Source organism: Lycium ferocissimum, chromosome 10 (genome assembly GCF_029784015.1).
Source record: "Lycium ferocissimum isolate CSIRO_LF1 chromosome 10, AGI_CSIRO_Lferr_CH_V1, whole genome shotgun sequence".
In the NCBI taxonomy this organism is placed as follows: domain Eukaryota; kingdom Viridiplantae; phylum Streptophyta; class Magnoliopsida; order Solanales; family Solanaceae; genus Lycium; species Lycium ferocissimum.
Window position 1 is genome coordinate 17095675 of NC_081351.1, and position 5349 is coordinate 17101023.

Below are 5349 nucleotides of genomic sequence, written 5' to 3' on the forward strand. Positions count from 1 at the left end.
ACACGGGGGTTAGCCGAGTTGCCAAAAAGGGTAAAGGGGGGCATTACAAAACAAATGGGGTTTTTCGGAAAAGGGGAAAAACCCAAGGAAAAGGGGAGGAAATCAAACCCCGCGGGGTTTTGGAGGAAAGTTATCAAAAAACCCCAAAAAGTCGTGTGCCAACCGATCCCTTGGTGGGCAAATTTCTTGTCCCAAAAAACCGCCCACAACCGAAGGGTGAGAAGAAGCGGGTGGACAAGATACCTTATGCTCCCCAATCGGTGGGCTTAGTATGCTGATATGTAAAGGCCCCAACATTGCCGCGACGACCGATTTAGAGCAATTTCCGGAAAAACACCGGGAAAAGTGAAGTGGATATTCGGGTATCCCAAAGGCGCCGAGTTCACCAGATTCGAAATCAAAACAAGATTGCAGCAATGCTGATGTCGACAATCTGTACATATCGATACAGAAATAGCACATCCGGTATGTTTACACCTTCGTGAGGTATTGCAATCTCTTGGGTTTCCAAGTTGCGTAAAGATAGTAGCTCTCTCTGGTTGTGAGGTTGAGGCCGTCAGTTGCACGAGGCCACAAAGGAAATGATGTGGCTACAATCTTTTCGCGGGAATCGATCGTGACCACGAGGGAAGTGTGCTATATTGTGATAGCCAAAGTGCCGTTATTTGGCAAAGAACCGAGTCTACCATGCTCGAACGAAGCACATACAACTCGGTACCATTTCATTGGGGATCGACTTTGGAAGATGGAGCGTTAGCTGAGAAGACTGTGGAGTCGAATCAATGGAGACGTCGCGACAAAGGCGGACGATAGACAAAACCGGCTATGTTCGCCCGCTTAGGTTGGCTGCGAGGAAGCATGATACTAGGAAAGAGTCGCCGCATCGATCAAAAGTGTGAAGACAAATTAAAATGGTCTTCAGTTTGGGATGTTGGGTTGAGGAGTAAAACAAGTGAGAAGAAGAAAAAGTGGCCGAAAGTGAAAGTTGAGACATCATAACGATGTCGCCGAAAGTGAAAGTGGAGACATCATAATGATGTTGGCCGAAAGTGAAAGTAGAAAATATATATTTTTTTCTCGAAATCTATTTATAAATGCACTTCTTCTTCATTCAAGACACACAATAGAAGACAACACATCCCAATAAAAGAGAGAAAAAAATGCAAGAGAAATACTGTAGTGAAAGGCGTAAATGAAAGGTACTTTGAGAGAATTTTACGAAAATTAACGGGAGCGTAATCGATTGAGTTGTGAGGTTGAGTGTTGAACATCAGGTAATATTTCTTCAATAAGATCGCGGTCACAGAACGCGTGGACGTAGCTGCGTTTGAGGGTGGCCACCATAAATCGCGCGTGGCGTTTTATTTATTCGCCACACGTACGCGTAAGTAGGTTCTGGGGCGAGGTTGGTATTTAAGTGGTCCAGGAATTTATCGCGACCTCCAATCTTTCGTAACTCCGATTCTGAAGATTCGGTTTGGAATTTAAATCCTAACATGTCGGAATGTACTTAAACACAAATAAAGAGTAAGAGGCGTAAAGTATCTAAAAATATGTATTTCTAAATGCTAATCAGGCCTAACCAGCCAGTTTAAGAGCAAGTAGAAATCAAGAAAGCACAATAAAATTCAATCTTTAACCATTTCTTGTTAGTCCATCCAGTGTCCAAGTCAAGGTATAAAATAATCCAATGTCTTATTGAAACAGTTTTAGCATGTCAGACATAATATATTGTAATAAACTATATCTTAGGATTCAAGATTTTGTATAAGCCAAAGTTACTTTTTGTGACTTGTTTAAGGAGTTCGGGTTGGGACTCGAGGGGTTCGGGTGAGTAATGGAATTAAAAACCCACAATAGCTCTACAAGATTTTAATTTTTTCTTGTGCCAGAGTAGTGTTTTGCGATTTTGGAGCACTGTCTCGCTTTCGCGTAGGGTATTGGTGATGTACATCATGGTCGCTAAGCTCGAGTCGTGTTTACAGAGGAGGCTTATTGGACTGTGCTTTTCAGTCGAAAGACCTGCTATCGTGATTGTAATGGGCAATTGTGTCAGGTATAAAACAAAGATTATAGGATTATTTCATTGCACAACATTTATGGGTATTTTGGAGCTCACTTTTGTGTTATATTTGAAAGAGAAATCATCAATTGTGTTGGCTAAGTCTGTTAAACTCAAATTTGATTATATCACATGATTTCCCATGAGATTTAGGCCTTTAATCTATGGATCCGAAGTGTTAAATTGAGAGATTTTCTTCTAGGTTATAGAATGCATAATTTGATTATTTGGGAGTCGATTTGATGTTGGATTGAGGAAATAATTATAGATTTAGAACCCTTAGGGTATGTATAACCTGATTTTGAAATCAATTTTTGATTTTGACCCAAGGTTCGAGTTTTACTTTTGTTCACTAAGACATAGACCATAAATTATGAGAATCGGTTCTTTAGCTTCGTTTAATGATAGTAATCATTCTTTTTGCTAGAGTTGAGTCATTTGGACACGTTTAGGCAAGGAAAAATGGCCAAGAAGGATTGAAAACTCATTTTGATCGAAGTAAGTTAAGACTTTGACCTTCTCGAGGAAATTTATCTCAACTTATGTGTTATACGTGATTTACTATGTGGGGAATAGTATATACATGGCGCGACAAGTATATATACGACTACTGGATATGAAAGAAGAGACACTTGAAATGCTAGTTGTAGCTTTCTCGTGTTTCGATGAATGAGCATGATATATATGCCTTGTTGATGAAATTAGACTTTCATATGTTAGAAAGCAAGTCTTATCTCTGTATTCATTGAAATTCTATTTGAGAATTTATATGCCTTACAAATTGTTATTCCTTTTACAAGTGCTATTTCTTTATATGCTCCTTATATTTATGATATGATATTATTGAGGAGTAGATATGTGAATATTAGGGATCGTGCGAGTCCGATCTTGACACGGTGTTGGGGATCGTTCGAGTTCGACATTGAGATAACGATGAGCACCGTCTATGTCCTATTTGATACAAGGATGTAGGGCTATTGAGCCGGATTGTGAAGGTAACATGATAGGACTATTGAGTCTGTGAGAGCATATATATTATCATGTGCACGTACGGATATGAATGCATCCTTCTTGAGTCACTGGCTTGGTATCACCCTTGCAATGAGCACGCTGGTTATAAAAAAAGTTGACCAACTGAGCTGAGAAGTGAACTTATATGATAAAGATCCTACATCTACTTCTTTTCTTGATTATTTCCTTGCTTTAATTTATTATCTATATTTGAATTTATCTATTTGTTTGACTTGAACTTAGAGAAATGGTTTAATATTATTGATTGTCAAGTATATGCCTATGTTTCTATTATTTCTCATTTCATTTATATTCCATATAAACTGCACAGGTTATGGTAAATGTTTCTGTTTACAGTAACTCTCATCACTACCCTGCTCGGAGCGATCAATAAGACCTACAGAGTGCAGATTGAATTTTACACCCATATTACACTTGATGCACTCTTTTTGGAGGTCTAAATCTCAATTCCAGTACTTTCTGTGAGTGAGTTCTAGCTTCGAGGATCCAGTTTTGTGGTGAGCCACCTTCCCTCTTCCATAGTGGGCACGACATCTCTTAGCTTCATGTTATTTCATTCGTGGTATAACTCTGTACTAGTTGAAACATTTTCTTTATAGTTTTCACATGAAAATACGATATCTCTTCTTGGGGGGTTTAGCGCCTATTTAGAATTTATATCTTCGTATTGTATTAAACTTAGCTTTTATTTATGTTATTGCATTATGTTAGACTTAGTTACTTCCTTGGCATATTTCATTTTTGGGTGATAAATGTTCCGTTCTCCTATCTCGAGGACAGTCGATGTGGATTGTGATAGAGTGGTATTGGATCCCTAGGCTCGTAGGTCTTGCAAATTCATGAATAGTGTCTAGTACAGTCTTGTGAATCAGTATAAAGATGTCTATACTTATCTTTGAGAGGATATAGTTATACATAGGAAAAGTTTTCTTTTTCCTATTCCTATCGTGTGATACTTATTTCAGCGTAAGATTGAATCATCCTTTGTATCCAGTTGATGATGGTGAATACAATATTGTTTGCTTATGAGCATGATCTACGGCTAGAAGTACATATTTTAGATATCTTTTGCCTCGTATTTTGATCACTTTACTTGTGTTTAAGTTGATTTTAATCACTTTATACTTAATATTCACATTCTGTTGTGCAGCAGATGAGTTCCCCAAAAAAGAGATGATTTGGAGCTTAAACGGACAAAAAATGCACTTTAAAGTCCGAGTAGAAGTCCAAGGCATAGGAGGATCTGGCTTTGAGAAAATGAACTGATATAGAGCCAAAACTGCATCATATACGGTTCAGTAGTCCGAGTAAAAAAAAAAGAAAAATTATTAGAATTAAGTCCGGGGATCAACGGTCGAGCATATGCGACATCGGCCGCCAAAAGCATAAAAACTAAAAAGTTTCACCAGTGCAGGGTGCCTGACAGCACCAATATAAAAACGCTACTTCCCTGCATGTTTTTCAAGTCTTCTGAATATTTGGCTTAGCACGGCGCACCTTGTGGTGTGACAAGCCATTTCTGGACCTGTTCGAGTTCGTTAAGGTTTAAGAGATGTGTTTTAGTCCTAGGTTATTTTCCCACATTATAAATACATGTAAGAACCGATTTAGAAGGGGAACTAGAATAGTTTGAAGGAGAGGAAGAGGATATCCGATGAGGGCTAGAATGATAGCTCAAGCGTAATTGATCCTAAGCTTTCTTCGATCTTTTCTCTAATAGCTTTTTACTTCTTATGGTTGTGGTGCTGTATGATTGTTGTTTTTTGAAACTTGAATTGATTATATTGCTCAACATATTGGTTTATTTATTCAATTTGGCATTTATTTATTTAATCTTTTAGCCAACGATTGAATACAATCTACTAATCTAGAATTGAACCTGGGAAAGGGTATTCTAGATTGCATATAGGATTGAATATAACTTGTTCTTGAACCCAAGCCTTGGGGATGATTTGCGTTTAGGATAGGAATATACTTAATTGTCTTGCTTGGTTATTATAAATATGAATATATTTTTGTTAACTCTAATTCCACAGGAATATAGCCATTAGGTTAACTTGAATAGACGAGTAAGAACTCAGAAGATTCTTATGAAAATTATTAACCATGTCAACCAATAAACGAGATTATTAATTTGATAGTTCTCATGGATAACTCAACAAAATTGTTAGCTACCATAATCCTAGGACCTCGCAATCCATTGAATGCTCCTTATTTCTTTAGTTGCGTATTTTGTAGTGTCGTTTAGTTAGATT

The 5349-nt window shown here is 37.7% G+C and overlaps 1 long non-coding RNA gene across 3 annotated transcripts; it reads left to right on the forward strand.

Moving 5' to 3' along the window:
* The first annotated feature begins 1504 nt into the window (after positions 1-1504).
* On the forward strand, positions 1505-4907 carry LOC132032628 (uncharacterized). 3 transcript variants are annotated; one of them, XR_009408554.1, is made up of 2 exons: positions 1505-3591; positions 4245-4907. It is a non-coding gene; the product is annotated as an uncharacterized LOC132032628 (long non-coding RNA). The 3 variants fall into 3 exon arrangements; XR_009408555.1 differs by having other exon boundaries at positions 4248-4907; XR_009408556.1 differs by having other exon boundaries at positions 4403-4907.
* The last annotated feature ends 442 nt before the right edge of the window (positions 4908-5349 follow it).